Source organism: Montipora capricornis, chromosome 8 (assembly GCF_036669925.1).
Source record: "Montipora capricornis isolate CH-2021 chromosome 8, ASM3666992v2, whole genome shotgun sequence".
Taxonomy (NCBI): Eukaryota; Metazoa; Cnidaria; class Anthozoa; order Scleractinia; family Acroporidae; genus Montipora; species Montipora capricornis.
Window position 1 is genome coordinate 12,558,960 of NC_090890.1, and position 17,500 is coordinate 12,576,459.

Below are 17,500 nucleotides of genomic sequence, written 5' to 3' on the forward strand. Positions count from 1 at the left end.
CCTTTCTGATTCATCAATAAGTCGCGTCGCTATTTTAAAGACGTTTTGCGGGGCGCCAGGGTTCACAAAAAATCTGCTTTGAGGACGCCATGCTCGCACCGTGGTTGGCGATAAGGGTACTCTCCCTTTAAAAGAATTCAAGATGACTTCGCTGACAGCATTGATTTGATCAGAATTGGCGTGACGTAAAAGATCTTGACGCTGTAAATGACGCGCTTCTTTAGCCAGCTGTCGTAGGAACGTAAGTTGTCCACGTAAACGGGGAGGCGGTGCCGCGGGCATGACGAGATTCGATAGGTACAAACACGTGCGGGTACCCTCGCGAAGGTAATAGGTTGGTCCACAGACGGTAGTCTCCTGAAGAGGCTGGGTGTAAGTCAAACATTAAATGGCCAAAGGGGTGTTCCGTGGAGTAATGAAATATCTGCATAACACCTTTGACCTCGGTCGGAAACGCCTGACACACCAAAGCTCGTAGCCCTGTGCAATCCCAAGGATTCGTGAAACAAACTATGTAATGCACCTTACGTGACACGGTCTTTGCGTATGGGCCCGGTGGAAACAGATCTTGACACAAATACAATACGGTGATGTTCCGATGGTGGGAATGTTTTGTGAATACCCTAGGTCCAACACACGCTTTTCTCTTCCCCCCTCGTCCATCAAATCATCCAACAATAGCACCCCACCACCTCGTGGTGCAAACCAAGCGTCCAATTCCTCTAGACTAGGAATGCCTTAGTGAAAGTGTATAGCATCCTCTTTTTGCATCATTTTAAACGTAGGCTGCCATGCTCCATAACAATAGTGTTTGGTAGGGGGTGGTGGGTCCATGAAATGAGAAGCATGTTTCAACAATTCCCGTGTGAAGGTGGTCTTACCACAGCCTGAAGGACCGGTCGCTAAAAGACTGCAGGAGGTTCGAAAAAAAAAGCCTTCTCTCTCCGGTCGTGGCTGAGTCATGGTCCTATCTGATCCTCTCCCCCACGTTTAATCGTCTTTTATCCAAAGCCTTTTTGATCCCGTACCGTGCCGCGGCACTTACACCCCCTAAAGCGGCTGCTTTATCAACGGCGGTCAATGCAGAAAGGTCAATGCGAGTAAAGGAAAAATGCCTCCCTTCTGGTGTTTAGTTCGCCGCTTCTTTCGAGTCACCCGTGTTTAATGGCACGGAGCATGTTTTCGACGTGTTCTTGTTACAGGCATGATGTCAAATGATATAGGTTTATAAAAGTGGGGTCTTTTTAAAAAGAACAATGACAACGACACGGTTTTTTTTAATTAGAAACTTTATTTCAATGATACATAGCCTCGCACCTAGAACAACACGCCTGACTGTTTTCTACACCGTCCACGGCATCCGTTTGAAGTGATGGGGGCAACTGTACTAGGATGCGATGGCCTGCTTGGTGATCGTTGGCTACTAAATCATGTAAAGAAAAATCATCCATGAATTCATGCATGCTCTTGCCTCGACACCGTGCTTGCAGAAACAATAAACCTTAATGCCCACAAGCGCGGCTGTTCAAACTTTGTAAGCTTTGCTCGTTGCGGTGGATGACGGGAAAATAGCGCCAGATCCATTCCAAGATATGAGGTACTCCGTACGTATCCATAGGTAGCCAATAACTTTCCAGGATCTTACACGTATCTCCAGAAGTCCTCAAACCCAAACAATGACGTTCAGGTTCTCCTTTAGGGTCTGTGTTGACAATCATAGCCCTATGCGTTTGTCTCCCAGCGGTTTGGCGGATTGGTGGTAATTGATCTTCAGGGTACATGCCCCAAGACACCCGTCCCAGTACAGGATCGCGTTTCTCCAAAGCTGTTAACTGTCAGTCGCTCAAGGGCACTAGTTCCATCGATGATTGTTGTAGCAGTGATTGATGATACTGTTACACAAGTAATGCAAGTGGTCGTATTTAATACAGAAAGGTATGAATTTTAAACATCGTAATTCACCACGCCCGTGCCACTGATATCCATCACGCTTTCAAACTCGCCCCAGACCACCACCGTCAGATTTTGACCAGGATTAGCCCCAAAATTGATCTCCAGGGTGACATCGCCTTGTTGTTGTGGGTTTTACAAGGGGCTATCTGCATCAACTCCTGCGACATTATTAAACAGATACAACGTGCAATTCTTGTTGTGGCTCCAATCCCCCGGTTTCAGCATACTTTCTTGGTGTTTACCCAGAGCACAGCTGGCTTGCAGGAAGCGATGGTACCCCCACAAATCTTTCTTGTTATCATTCTGATTGAGTTCCAAGGTTTTGTAGGGATATTCCTCACCGCGTATGATTTGACAAATGTGGGTCATCCCAAACTTTTGGAAGGGAAATGGGTAATGATCTAAATTTCTGTTGTAGGTGCGACTGTCCAATAATCCCACCATTAGACGGTCGGGTATGCGGCCTTGAAACAGATCTGTTTTCTTAAACATGGTACTCTCCCCATCAAAAGTGAATGTCTGGACATCCATACAGACGGTAGGATAACGAGCCCATATGCCTTTGTTATGCCTTCATTTAGTCAGTACAGTGTAAGTGGTAGGGTTTAAGGTCAGCCTACAAAGAGAAAATTTGACTTGGATATCATTCGGACCCAGGGTTGGGTACTTTTTGTCCGCCATCCTTGTACCAAAGCAAAAGAACTCGGGACTGTTAAAGGTGATACGCAGCTTGATTTCAATACCAGGAACTAACATGGTTCCGGTATGAAAAGCTTCCAAATGCGGTTTCATGACCAGCCGCACCCATCCGTTCCCCAAAAACTTGGAAGTTAACACTTTCAAGGGATTCGTCTCTCCAGTAGCAAACACACCAGCGTTAACGGGGCGGTCATCATTCACAGCATTAGTGGCTTGCAGGGAAGCATTCACATTCAAATAATTCACCCAACCTTGTGGGGCCAGCAATGTTTCACCTTCACTGGGCGTGTAATTCAGCAAGGTTTCACCAAAGGCTCGGTAGGCATACATGCCCGTCTGTTTGGTCATTAACGTACCATTCAACCGCATGTCAAATTGTTGTATCATGGTGTGCGCCACATTATTGACCAGGTAAACGTACTTGGTGTAATCGTCTCCCGATTGATTTGCTTCAGCTGCTGTGACTTGCCCGTCCGCATACAAACCAGCATTGTTAGCACCGGTAGGTAGTCTCATGTCAAAGGTTAACTAACTTTGATTCAAATCGACAAAATCTTCCAATTCGGAAATAGTCTTGGTCTGAATCGGACTCTCCTAATATGTCATTATGCTCCAGCATGCGTTCAGTTAACTTTCTCAGCTTCTGTTCGGTTTTCCGTTCATCTTTCAACATCTCTTTCAGTTTGGCTAGTGCTAGGCATGCAACGAGTTTGCTGTGCTCCTCTTCTTTCGTTCCTTCTTCTTGCAGGTGCATCCATCGCTCACATTCATCCGCTAACTTTCGAGGTGTGATGCGTTTCCGTTTTGGAGCAGGGGTGCGTGGCTTTTGGGGCACTGTGATCTTCCGTTTCAAATTTTGGGGGTCTCCATTCACTTCGGTCGCAGACTCTTTCCTTGTTTTCTTGACTTCACCGATACTTATCTTTGGAAGAATGATCACTTTTCCGACAGGTTCTAGGATGGTTTTCTTGATCGTTTCTTTCCTCTCTGCATTCAAAGGCTCTAATAGGTTCGTGTGGGTTAATGGTGCACCGTGAGGTTCTTGTTTCTCTGCACAAAGGTCTGTGTGCGAGGTTTCTTTGTGAATAGACATGATGGAACGTACTCTACATGGAGGTATTTGTACTCTGCACATGACATGGTGTTTGGCTGTCAGGGAATGAAGTTGTCTCTTTTATAGAACTTTTTCTTTATGTTGATTGGTCCAAGTCCTTTCCTGCTTTTTATTGGTCAACATAACGCACCCAAAACATCCCGCACATGATTGGTTGTTTGACGAACCTTTGATTTGATGCTATTCTTAGCAAGTTTGGCTGTTTTTTGCATCATAGACCTAACCGATTGACTGGCTTTTCTTTTCAACCCGCTGACTCCTGCACGTAAAACCGTGCCTTCTGCCGTATAAAGCGCTTTACCTTGTGCCAAACTCTGCAGCCCTTCTGCTACAGCAGGAGTCCCGATCTCCAATAGAGTTTTCCATAATCCATCTCCCACTTGCGGGGGTGTGTATCGAGTGAGACTTCCTCCTCGCATGTTGGCCGTTTCGTACTAAAGGTGATTCCCTCAGGGATGCTCTATTTATCTTGGATGAAATGCAGGGTAACCAAGGTACGATTAGATTTGTTGTTAGGAAATGCAACCAAGGAACCGTCTGTTTCAGCTACGTCCACTTGCAATGTTTCGTAGGTGTTTTGGCACACTGGATGAAATTGTTTGTGTTTGGGTTCGAAATACACCACACTTCTTCCTCGTCTCTCGTACCAGACTTCGCGCAATAAATCCGTCTTCATTATTCCCACGATCGTGCTCTGCGCTACATTACAGTAGACATGCAAGGTGCGAGAAGGCTCCCCAACCACCATTCGAAAGGCGTGGTTCAGGTTGGTGAAACGCCAATTACAACTCATGCTTAATAGAAGGCAGTTTTTTTTCTAATGCCCAAACACCCTATTTCCATCTTTATCCAGCAAGTCTCGGTACTTCTCAGAAGTTGTCAGATAAGGCACTTTGTCATCTATGTACTCTCTAGACAGGTTATGGCCCAACTTCCCTGTTTCTGTAAGCCATCCCATCTTGATAACCAAGGTACCATTAATCCAAATTTCTGGAGTGTTGTCTACACCACCGAGTTTGATCTTTGTATTGTCAATCAGCAAGTCTTGTTCGTTTCCTCGCTGTATCCAACGTAAGGTTATTATGTAGATACGCTTCCCGTATCGTCCACAAAATGACTCCCTTGAAAGGGATCCCTTAGGCGCATTTGGGTGAGAACATCAATACAGGCTTTCATGAAACTTTCTCCTCCAGCACCCACTTGAATTGATCGATATTCATCATGTTGACTTGCACGTCTGATCTAGCCCCAGACCTCATTAGCGCTGTGTAAAACAGAAAAGCATGTTTTGGTACCAGATGGTACAGGTTGACACTAGTGTCAGGCACGAACATACTACTCAAGGCAACTCGCCAACCCTGCCCCAGCAACGTCAGTCGTTGGGGCAGCCGGACCTTAAAAGTGGATGGTGAGTTGTCTGGAAATTCAGGTAAGGGATTACTCGGTAAGGTCATATAGAAATCACCATGGTTCTCTCACCCTTTCCACTTGCGAATAGCCTTCGCCTCGATCCAAATGTAGTATTGATCACACCATCTTTGCCAACGCACTTTGACCTACTTTCCTTTGCGTTGTAAAACCTTCTCTATGCGAAAGAGTCCGTCATCAGGTACTGTCACCAGTTGCAAATCTTTTCTGTAAAATGTACCTTCCACTGGAGTCCCATCCCATTCTTGTACTTTGTAGGTGGGTACTACCCCTGGCACGACCCGACGGGTCACAAAAACCTCTTCTGTCCACCCTGGCAAATACCCTTTTTCAAATGGTCGATGTTTCTTGTTCAAACGCACCCGTGTCCCTTTTACCAAAAGCGTCTGCTTGTTCTTTTTCTTAGCTTGTCATATAGACGGTGCCATACTTGGGCTTCGTTGACGTCCGTTACGTCTTTTGGAGCTATGCCAATGCTCCGATGAAGGGTAGCGTTGTACCCCTGCACGATACTCTGTAAGACCTGTAAGTATGCCCGCGTGTTCTTGGCTGTCAAGTACCGGTACAGTTTCTCTTTCAAGGTGCGATTGAACCGTTCCGCTAAGGCCGCTTTAGCATCCCCGTGCGTGCTAAAATGATGAATACCGTTCGTTTTCATCAAAGTCTGGAGCGTGCGATTGTAAAATTCGTTGCCCGCATCCGTCTGTAATTTTTGAGTTGTGCGCCCGGCTCGTGTCAAGATGGTTTGCATGGCCTGTGTGACCTCTACCCCTGTCTTGTTCTTCAAGGGTTCGACCCAAGCATATTTGGACAACACATGTACTACCGTTAAGGCGTACCGGTTCCCTTTGTTCCAACGTGCTAACCCTTGCAATTCAATCAAATCTGCAACCCATTGTTCATCGATGTTAAACACTAAGGTGGGTAATGTAGGGAAATGTTTTCGGCGGGGACGGTGTAACGTGTAGCTTAAGACCCCTTGCAGTAGGTTTTGGGCCTCTCGTCTTTTTAACCCATGTGCTTTGGCAAAAGCTTGGACCCCGCCCAAACCACCAGGCTCCCCGGGGAACTCGTACGTTAAGGGGGACGGTATCGTGACACTAACGACTTCACAGTTTTACATCAACATTTTATTTATCTTCTAAAATGAAACGCACAGTTTTGTATCCCCCAAAATTACAATTAGATGGTTTCCAGAAAAGAATCTCTTCGGGCGTGCCTTCCACATAGGCTTCATTTTTCTCTTCGATGCACAGTTCACACAACACTAAGTCTAACACATCACTCAACCGCGAGTGCCACAGGATCACTTCACGACATTTGGCCTCGTACAATGCTTGGTAACTCCGATTTAAACGTTTCAGACCGTTCAGTTCTCGTCTCATTTCCAAAACGCAATTATCTATCTCCTTTATATCCTCCTCTCCTTCTTCTTGTATGCGTTTTTGCGCCATTTCCTCCTCTTGCTTGATGGTGGCCCATCGTGTGGTATGCTTGATGATAGACTTTTCGAGATGGAGGCAGCGCTTATCCAGGTTCCGCACTGTTTGGTGTTGACCTTGCATATCATTGTCTTTCATGCAATCATCTACAGACTTCATTTCCTTGACTTTTTATCTCAATGCCTGTTCATTGTCAAAGGCTTGACGATGCCTTATTTGCCTTGTCCTACGAGCCTTCTCTAAATTCAATGTGTCATTCATGGTCTGCTTCTATCCCTGTCGCTGTGAACTGTCGTTTTGGTGAAACGGTGAGTTCTTTTTATTCATTGATCTGGACATTGATTGGTTGAGTGAAACCATCCAATGACACACTTCGAGCAATCAATCTTTTTTTCACCTTCTCAATATTGTATTTCTCTGTAATCCGTCTTTACACCCATCGATCATTAAGGGGTACCATGTGGTGTTGTTCTACCAGGGGAAAAAACTTCATACACTCTTCATGCCAAGACTTTAAAATATCATTTTTGTTGACCGATAATATGATTGCTTTTAGACATGCGTCAGATTCTTCTGCGCTATTCTGCTTTGAATAACGCTCCCAAGCTTGATTTTCATAGATTTTCCAGAACGCTTCGATTATGTCCTCACGCATTGCAAGGCAACATTTCTTTCTTTGGAGATGGCGCTCGTGTAACTGCTGCTTTTGAACTCGAACCCTTCTTTAAAACTCTGAGCAACGCGAGGTAACTTCGTCTTCATCCACCAGATTTGTGCTAAGAATTCTTTCGAGACAGTCCCGCTTCTTTTTTCTCTTTTTGAAAAGAGCTCTTGACACCTCACTGTAGAAATGAACGTTTCTCATCCTCAGGCAATATGAAAAAACAGTGAGCAAGAACGACGCTTTTAAAACATATGTCCCTCAAGGTATGATGGACCGGTGACATTATTAGGAACCAATCACAGGAAGGTATATTTTGCTTTTCATTGGAACTCTATTTCCCCCAACGATTCGAAAATATGTTCTCTAAACTGCGCCACGGGTCTGTATGAGATTCCATGTTTCGTGTACCGATGTTAGCGCATGTGTTACCCATCAATGACGTGATAGGTTCGAGGCAGTCTTCAAACCTGTTCTCAACACGACCATACTCGAACCAGCGATTATGCGTCACCGAGTACAGATACAAGGGTTTGTACATCAGGCGTGCCATCTCTACGCCCCACCCCTTCCCACCATCCACACACTCTAAGCCTTGACCGTTTTGTGCAAATTTCCCAAAAGCGTGCACAGTATCAGCTTTCTTTATAATCCAATAATTGCGCCGCAATAACCAGTTGACTTTACAAGATGAAGATGGATATGCACGCTGAAACCGTTTATTGGCATCTCTACAGGCCTGATCCGCTTCAGTGTCCTAGGAGTTACACTTGATCATGTTTATGCTCGGTACATCAAGAGACAAATCCCCGGATGAGAAACTGCCGAGTCTTCAACAAGTTTGGGATCACGACCTCAACAGAGACGCCATCATTTCCCACCCCCTCGGTTGATAGGGTGGTTGTAAGGGAGAATGCACATAACACGCATCCCACATTGCCACGCCCATCGTGTGGCCCAGGCATCGGTGCCTTTAAAGCCTCCAGTAATGAGGGTGATCTCGCTCGGTTTCGACATACGCTCACTCTCACTCACAACGACAACTACATCAATCAAATGGTTGTATTCTCTTTTTATTACAACATTGAACCAATTAAAAACTATTTTACAATATTGAGCACAGTTCATGCGGTCTTTGAAAAACATCCATCAGATAGGCGCTGGGCCATGTGAGAGGCCATTTGAAAGGCGGATGGTGCTTGGGATGTGTTCTCGAACGACCTTCCCCTCTGCTTGTATTGGTGATGTCGAAATGGAACTACGTTCTGTTTCTTCTTTGGTTGGTAAGCCACCAGGCGTGGTTTAAAGTCTGCCTATCGAGGATGTTGCGGTGGTGGATTCAGTTTCTCTAAGGTGAAGACTAGGATCTTATGGTTCCAGCGAGTGTTCAGCCATTGGAAGTAGGGGCATGTGCGGCTCCGACAGCTAAAATACATGCGGCCAGGGTTTTTCTCAGATTTGCTCTGTTTCAGAGTGGAAGGTTTATCGCAGTAACACAGCACCTTTGGCCATTCGGAATGCATTTTGTCGATGTTAATCACAAGCTGATGGTGTCGTTGTTTCTCCACGGCTTGTAAGTACTGGTGTACTTCTTGTTGGCTTGCAATGAAGGCACAGGGGTACTCAGGACATTTCACGTAATTAAAACCGTTGTCTGATGTTCGGTGCTCCAACAAACAACCATGGAAAGGGCACGTCGTATCAACTTCTGCTGACAGGTCATCAGGAATCTGCCCCATGAGTTCTTCAATAGTGGTGGGCTCATTGGGCTCCCACCCTTCCCCTTCTTGGTAGGTCTGCTCTACGACTTGCATGGCGGGTGTGGCTATTCCTTTATCTCCTCCATGGTCATAGTGTTGTTTCCTCCGCATGTTTGTGTGACTTCTGGCTTCTTGTTGGTCCGGGGTTTGGATGGCCGAGTGGGTTTTCGAATCGGTACGACTTGTTTCTTCTCAGACATGATATAGTCTCATGAAAAAAAGTGAGCTAGAGCGACGCTTTTATAACCACAAAACGTTTGTTTATCAAGGTATGAATGGCCAGTGACATCATTAGGAACCAATCATTGAATGACCTATTTGCCTTTTGATTGGCTCTCGAAGAGGTGATGGCTGTTTCTGATTGGTTTCCGATGAGGTCATCTGGTGTGGTTGTGATTGGTTTCTTTTCCTTAGTCTTGGCTTTGCTTTGCCATCTCTTATTCACAGTTCAACTCCAGAGCAGGACAGAGTTCTCTCTCTCTCTCTCCAAACCAGGCTAGTCCCATACCGATAAAATGATATGAACACACAATACTATTTTATGCGCCACACATGTGCGTGCGCACCTTACGAAACTATATTTGAGCCTTCGTGTACGTACATGATTGGCATCTCATTAACTTAACCCTAATTTATGCGACGACCTGAGATGCACTTGTTGTTTCGCGTGTTAGGGTTACTTTCTCAATTAAAGAACCTAACCTTAATTTATGCGACGACCTGGGATGCACGTGTCGTTTCACGTGTTAGAGTTACAACTGTCATTGCGTCATGCCCCAACTTGCCCCTAATTTATGCATGCCCCCTTCTTTTGTCTTTTTGATTGATGACGTCATTTGATGACTACCTGTCAAATCCGGTCTGGATGATCGCATACAACTACTTGTAGCATTTAAATCGTTGATTGTGACATTATCGTTAATCCTAAAGATTTGATAAACTCGAATAGCACTATGGTTACATACTCTCTGTGTCATTGGTCAAAGAAAGATTTGTCGGTCTGCCACTGTTCCGAACAGTTTAAAGGACAAGCTCGAATGATCAAGGGTATCACGTGATAGCATGCATCTAGTATTATGCAAAACAGCTATGCCGCACTTTTCACTTCTGGCAACAGAACAATAAATCAGGATTTCAACTAAACTACAAATCGGTAAAATGATAGATCGTAGGTTTATTTTGGCTAAGGCCTCGAATCAATGGCGAACAGAGAACTACTTAGACTGTTATAAAATATGCTTACATACATTTCACACTCAATCGAAAATGAATTTAAATAACGTATTCCAAACTATTTTCGGTTTTTCCATTTTAGTGATTTTACGCAGAAAACACTGGTTTTATTTTTTCGCTTTCTTACTTTTCGCGGAAGGAAAATAATAAATTAACAGCAGAATAATTTTCAGTGGCGCATTTTTTATTGTTCGTAACGTGTTCCAAACTATTTTCAGTTTTTCCATTTTGGGGATTTTACGCAGAAAACACTTTTTTTCGCTTTCTAGCGGAAGGGAAAATTCAGCACGCGTATTTTCTTAATTTTCGCGGGATGAAAATTGAAAACAGCAGAATATATCGTTTTCAGCGGCGCATTTTTTATTGTCTGCACATATACACACTGTTTTTTTTTTATTGGTTAATAAGAACGTCTAATTTTGGAGCTGAGCTGAACGTTCTCGTATTTTTTTTGCGATTTGAGGCTGAAAACGTTCTTAAGATGGTCTTAAATTACATGGTATACGCTATTTCAGTAAATCAATGCGGACGTGACCAGGAAACTTAACAAAGTGCATTGCCTGCTGAGATATGGTCTCAAGTTGCTTGCTCATACTTGCGCGATTTCCTTGCTCTGATGTCACGTGCTAGATGTCTCGCCAACCAACAATAGCTAAAGTTGGCTTTAGAAAAAGCATTGAACATAGAGGTTGTTTACCATTTACCAAAAGATTCCGGAACTTTCGGTTGGAATGTAAATGGTAAGCCTATTTTTGGTCTTCCCAAACGGAAAATTCCGGAGAAAACGGGATTTCTTGAAAGGTAATCCAAATTTCCAAACGGAAAACGTGTTTACCATTTGCATTCCCCCATGATTTTGCCTCCCTCCAGACTCCCTCGGTAAACTTGAACGAATTTTGTAAATGGTACGCGCCGATCCCAACTGAATTTCCCATTCGGGAGCTTTTGCTTACCATTTGAACAAACTTAGTACCAACCGGTTTCTGCTTGTAAATGGTAAACAACCAGAGGTTTGCAACGATACATAAATTTTGCAGATATTGTGACAAAAACGCAAAAAGGTTCACATGCAGTACATGCAGCAAAGCTTTTCATTAACCAACAAGGGTTGTCTGTTCATGAGAAGTGTGTTCATGGTGTTGTAGCCAAAGGGAAGATCCTTCCAAAATCATCACCATTAACGCCGAAAACCGAAAGTGAAAGTGAGATCCAGAGAGCAGTTAGCTCCACAATGGATAAAATTCTATCTCTTGTGGCAGAAGAAAGCAGTAATTCCGAAAAGGTAATGCATGCACAAGTAATTGTATTTATTTTCAATGTAATATTTCCTGTGGTTTTAAACACTTAATGGAAGTTATATTGATTTATGGTATAACTTTTGAAATTGCTACAATGTACAATGTGCTGGAAAAGAACGACTTACTATTAGATAATTTAACAAATTGAGCGCGGCATAAAAATATTTCATATCAGTTTTCAATTTCCCAGCAAAACGTCAGTGCTGTTAAAAAAAGTTGATAAATTCAGGCCTGCGAATGTACCGGACACTTTCTCGATCTTTTTCTTCTCCAAATGACAAATTGCATTTCTGCAATTCCGCATGGAGCGAATGAGGCATTGCCATTTCGAAGAAAGCAGATCGATTAAACAATCTACAGGCCGGCTAAAGTGCCTCACTAGCCATGAGTATGCGTCTGTTGATGTGCTCCCGTCTTTTTCAGATTTTGTTTGTACAAAGCCATCTCTCGCTTCGTCTTTTTCAAAACAAAAGTGGTCTGCAATCATCTTTCTGCCTATGTGCCAATGGCTGACAAGGTATGCTGTCACAGAGTTAGCAGTCCACCTTAACTAGATTAGAATTTATCAATAAAACCTGGCCATACTGAATTAATATAGAAGAGATGGGTCCAGAATAACTAACACTACTGAAGAGCATCGTTAGAAGAGGGATTTTTAAATCCCCAAAATAGAAAACACGTTACAACATCTCATCAAATTCCAGCTCTGGAATTGTTTCGACTTGTTTCCTTTTAGTGTAGCCAAAGTAGCTTTAAATACCCTTAAAACGGAGCACTGATGGAAAAGAGGGGGGTAAAATGAGCGCACCGTCGGCTTCCTGGGAGAATACTCTCTAGAGAGTAAAGGAACTTCCGACGTTAAATAACGTGTACCTTTACCTTTACCTGTTTGCAGGTAAATGGTGAAAGACGAAAGGGAATTCAAAACGGAGAGAATCGTCCATCAGAATTATATCGATCAATTCAATGAAAGCCTATTGAATCCCTGTTTCTCGTATAATTATGAGGACATTATTCCCTTTAACTTAAATATGGCGATGAGGATAATGCACAGTACCTGCTTTAACTGCTGCACCTTTCTGATAAATAAATCCTAGAGAGTAGACGCCCCCTGATTCGGTAATTGCTTGAGTAACCTTCTTCAAGTTCAAGGGATGACAAAAGAAACAATGTTGTATGTCGTCATGAAAGTAAAGTTGATATTCTGCACGAAGGTGATTACAGACTTCAAAACTGAAAGAAAATCCTAGGGAACAAACATTGGGAAGTAGTGATTACCATATAATAGTTGTCCTTTGCAAAACGTAAAAAAAATTAGCTTTCAGGTAAGCTTAATGCTTTCCTTCTTTAATAATAAGCTTATATACCTCGCTGCCTCACATATTTTGTAAAACTAGCTAAAAAAAGGAAGAAGGCCTAAAAACGTTTGCAATTCCGTGTTGACAGAGATTCTGACATATTTCAACAAGCACAATTATGGGTCTTTTGTGTGCAATGGTCGTCCAGTTGTGAGCTGTTTTGTTTGACTGTGAAATTGCAGTGGAGTAAGCGAATGTACTACACTGTAGGTTGACTTTTTAATTAATAAAGATTTTTGCTGTCGTTTTGAACTGAAAAGAGAGGGAGCAAAGATCGTCAGTCAAACAGAAAATGACTACTGAAAGGAGACGGAGACGGAAAGAGATTATTGTGCATGTAATTTCAGTTTTAATTAGTTATTGATTAAAATTGTTAGTGTTTGCTTGCAAGGCCTGTTGTTTACTGCTGTCAGCCTTGAGGTGTTTGATCTGTTTGATCATTGTAAACTGTACACATTATTGACGATTAATTTTGTACGTTATGCAGAAGCATAATTATTTCCAAAACACTATATTGCTTGTAACCGTTGTTGATACAGACTTGGTAGACCTGCTCTTGTTAGAAGCTTACTGTAGGTCTCCGATTTGGATTTAACGACTGCCCTGAGTGCGCGTTCTTGAATTTTCTCCATTTTCTTCTTATCGGATGATTTGCAAAAGTGCCATTCGTGTTTCCGATGTGCCTCGACAAGACAAGAAAATTTTTCCCTCATGTTATAAACACGTAATCGCAATGAGTTCTCGAAAAATAAAGGGGAAATATCACTAGCTAGTGTTTTCAGAAGTTCGTTTAAAGCACGTACAGGTAATTTGTTGGTACTGATCTTGTTAGAAGTTTTTCCTTTCTTGGTTCCAGTATTTTGCCGATTTTCGTTCTAAGTCAACAGAAGCTTGCTTGTTTCAATGAAATACCTAAAAATGTGAATGATCTCGTTCTCAGAGAGAAAGTGGAATATTTAACAGTTATCCTGCGAAATCGCGCGGAATATCGCCTGATACTTAGCCGACAATGCCGTAGGCCGGGTTGGCTAAAATCAGGCGATATTCCACAAGATTGAGCAGGATAATTGTTTTATTATTCAACACATTGATGACAAAGTACAATTTTCTGCGTTTATTGGAAAAAGAGCTTGAAAAACTAACACGACTCTTACGTTTCTCTCGTGCTTAGCAACCTCCCGCGTGCACCATAACTCAATGGTGCACGCTGAGCCGTTTACTTTTTTTCAATTTTTTTCTGCGAAAGACAAAATTACGTATATCGCAGGGTATCTGTTGAGTAGGCACGACAAATGTTGAAGGCGCTATGGCGATGGCGCAATGTGTTTATTATTCAACACATTGTGACAATGTCGAAATATGGTCATAGGGCGCTCGATATTTGTCGTGCGTACTCAACAGATATCCTGCGATATACGTAATTTTCTGTGTCGCGGAGAAAAATGGTAGTTTTTCCAGTATTTTTTTCCAATAAACGTAGAAAATTGTGCTTTGTCGTCAATGGGTTGAATAATAAAACAATTATCCTGCTCAATCTTGCGGAATATCGCCTGATTTTAGCCATCTCGGCCTATGACCTTGTCGGCTAAGTATCAGGCGATATTCCGCGCGGTTTCGCAGGATAATAGTTAAATATAAGTAACAAAGTAGATCAGTAAAACTCCTTTTTGACCTTGAACTGACAAAGTTTCCTGACGGTTTCTACTAGTAATTTCAGTGTGATTCCTCAGTATCCGCCAGCTATTAACAGTTTACTCTGAAATAGCTTTTTGCTTTTCCATTCGCTCGCTGGGGTTGTGTTTGTTTTCTTTTTGAAACTCATGCGATTCGAGAAAAATTCATCGCCAAACTGATGAATTCCAAAGTAAATTTCACTTGAAAAACCGACATCGCACTTATATCTTCCTGACTCATGCGATATCGGTTTTTCGCGTGAAATTTACCTTGGAATTCAGTAGTTAGGCAATGAAAATTTTTCTGTAGGAGAAAACGAAGAAAGTGATTTAATTAAGCAGTAACCGGAAACACCAAAACGCGGACAATTCCAAAACCTTTTATATTCACTAACCCTACAGGCAGTAAGAATAAATAATCACGGGAAGGTTGTTAGTAAAACGCGTAATGGCGTAACGAGAAACCGCGTAACGGAAATTTTTTTTTTTTGCTTTTTTTTTTTTTTGTTTGTTTTTTTTTTTTGTTTGTTTGAACAACCTCCTAAATCCTGAATTCAAGATTTTGGAAATTCAAGATTTTAGAAGGCTTAAATCCTGAATTCAGAAATACAGAAATACAAAAAGTATCCCAAACATGCATAAAAGCTAACCTTAGGCCTAATTAGGCCTAAACAAAAGCTTTGAGGCCTACGGTCAGCTTTTATGAATGGTGGCTTCTAAAATCTTGAATTCATGACTTTGGAGGTTGTTCAAACAAACAAACAAAAAAAAAACAAGCAAAACAAACCGATAATGCCGTATTATCACTCGGCAACAAACAATACAAAAGCAAAACTATTGTCAAATACTTGTGAAATGTTCGTGGATAGACTGACGCGGCGTTTCGTCTCGGCCAAGAGACTCTTCAGAGACCTTTAGAATTCAACATTTCACAAGTATTTGACAATAGTTTTGCTTTTGTATAAATTTATCTCGTGATTACACGGTTGGGAATCCTTCTGCGATAGAGGGCCAGACTGTCAACATGTAGAAGTTGCGAACGGAATTATAAGGGTCCAAATACAGATCCTTGTGGGACCTCGCAACTGACAGGAAGGTAATCCGACAAAATCTCATTAGCATACGTACTCTGAAAGTAATTTGATAGGTATGATTTGAGCCACTTAAGTGCATGCGAGTCAAGCCCATAGAACTGCAGCGTCCTCAATAGTATGCTGTGGTCAACCGTATCAAAGTCTTTCTTTATAGAACCAAAAACCGAACTCCATTAATTTGGCCGCCAGTTATCAATATTTAGGTTCCAATTGTTAGTAGCTTCAAGCAAGGCAGTCAACTCGGGTAGAAAATGTATTTGCAGGGATTGGGGCCTTGAAACGTATCCGCCCCGGCCTTGTGTCTCGCCAAACCTTCCTGCAAATGTATGAGGCTTTAGTCCTTCCCTACCCAGATTATTGCTCTGAGGTTTGGGGTTGCATTTGTAAAATCCAGTGTGACAGACTCTATAGATTGCAAAATAGAGCTAGGAGAAGGCCTTTCGTGATTTTAACACAAGATCTGCTGATATACTTCACTACCTATGGTGGGACAACCTTGAGCAAAGGTGACGCTTGAAGCAGCTCACAAATAAGTGTTTTTAAATCGGCATATTCTTTTTCCGGATGTTTTAAACAATTTGTTTGAGCGAACCTCCAGAATTCATTCATACAATTCGCGGCGCTCCTCAATTAATGCTTTGGTGCCCAGGCCCCATACCGAGGCTGCTAAGAGGGCGTTTTGCTATAGAGGTGCCGTCATGTAGAATGGCCTTGACAACAAAGTTAAGTTGATTTGAGGGAGTTGTGGAAGTACTTATTTTCGTTGTTATGAAACTTGTTTAGGTAATTCACAGCTCAAATTTTTGTGCAATAAACATTGGAGTAGTGGAACATTTTCGTAGTATTAGGATATTGTAATTTTTCAGCTTGTGTCTTTTTCTAACTTTTTGTAAACGGTTCGCTGGAAGAGCAATCTGGCGGTCATGGGCTCAAATCCCATGAGGTTTGTTGAAATCTGAATTCTATAACAATGTGTAGTTGTGCATAATTCTGTAAATTGGAATGTTTCAATGAGATCAAATCCTTCTCACTGGACAAAGCTGAAGAAGATACGTTTTAGAGCATCTCATTTCGGTTAGAGCTTCGAGGAACAACCTTAATCTGATTTGGAAGTTATTAATGGAAGGTACACGGACCCATGACTTCTCTTTTTAAAGCTAGCATTTCACTTTTCATCAATTTATTAGCGAAACCTCTCTTTAACTAAGCTCTTGTGACAATTTCCTGGCCATCGTCGTCCATTTTTGTACCTTTATATCATAAAGCTTCAACTGAAGGTCCTTTCAGTGATGTGACTTTGTGGCACGTTACGATTTCGCCAAAGAGTGGGCGGAAACAACCGACGGGTTTCTTACGGTAGTAGGCTTCACTTTCCGAAAAGTTAATTCTCTACCTGTAACCGCAACGCTTTACGTCATGACTTTTTCCGAGGCGAGAACCAAACTAAGGCAAAACTTCGTTAATGGGCTAGTAGTTCAAGAAAACCAAACCAAACAAAGGACCTTTCAACCGCAGTCCAACTTCCATGTAAAAATGCAGACCAAAATCCGAATACTCGTGGAAATTGAGTAAGGACTGCAAGCGTTATTACTTCTGTTGCCCTAGGTCTGTTTGATTTCTAACTTTTGCTTTTTAAGTCATATTCACAATTCCGTGACTCCCTGGACATATTTCAAGTTTTACTATACGAAAAGCAAAGTTGATGACTTCCGCAAGAAGGGCACAAGAGCGTTAGTCAGCCAAAAAATAAAAGGTGCACCGCCCAACGTGGGGCTCGAACATTTTAA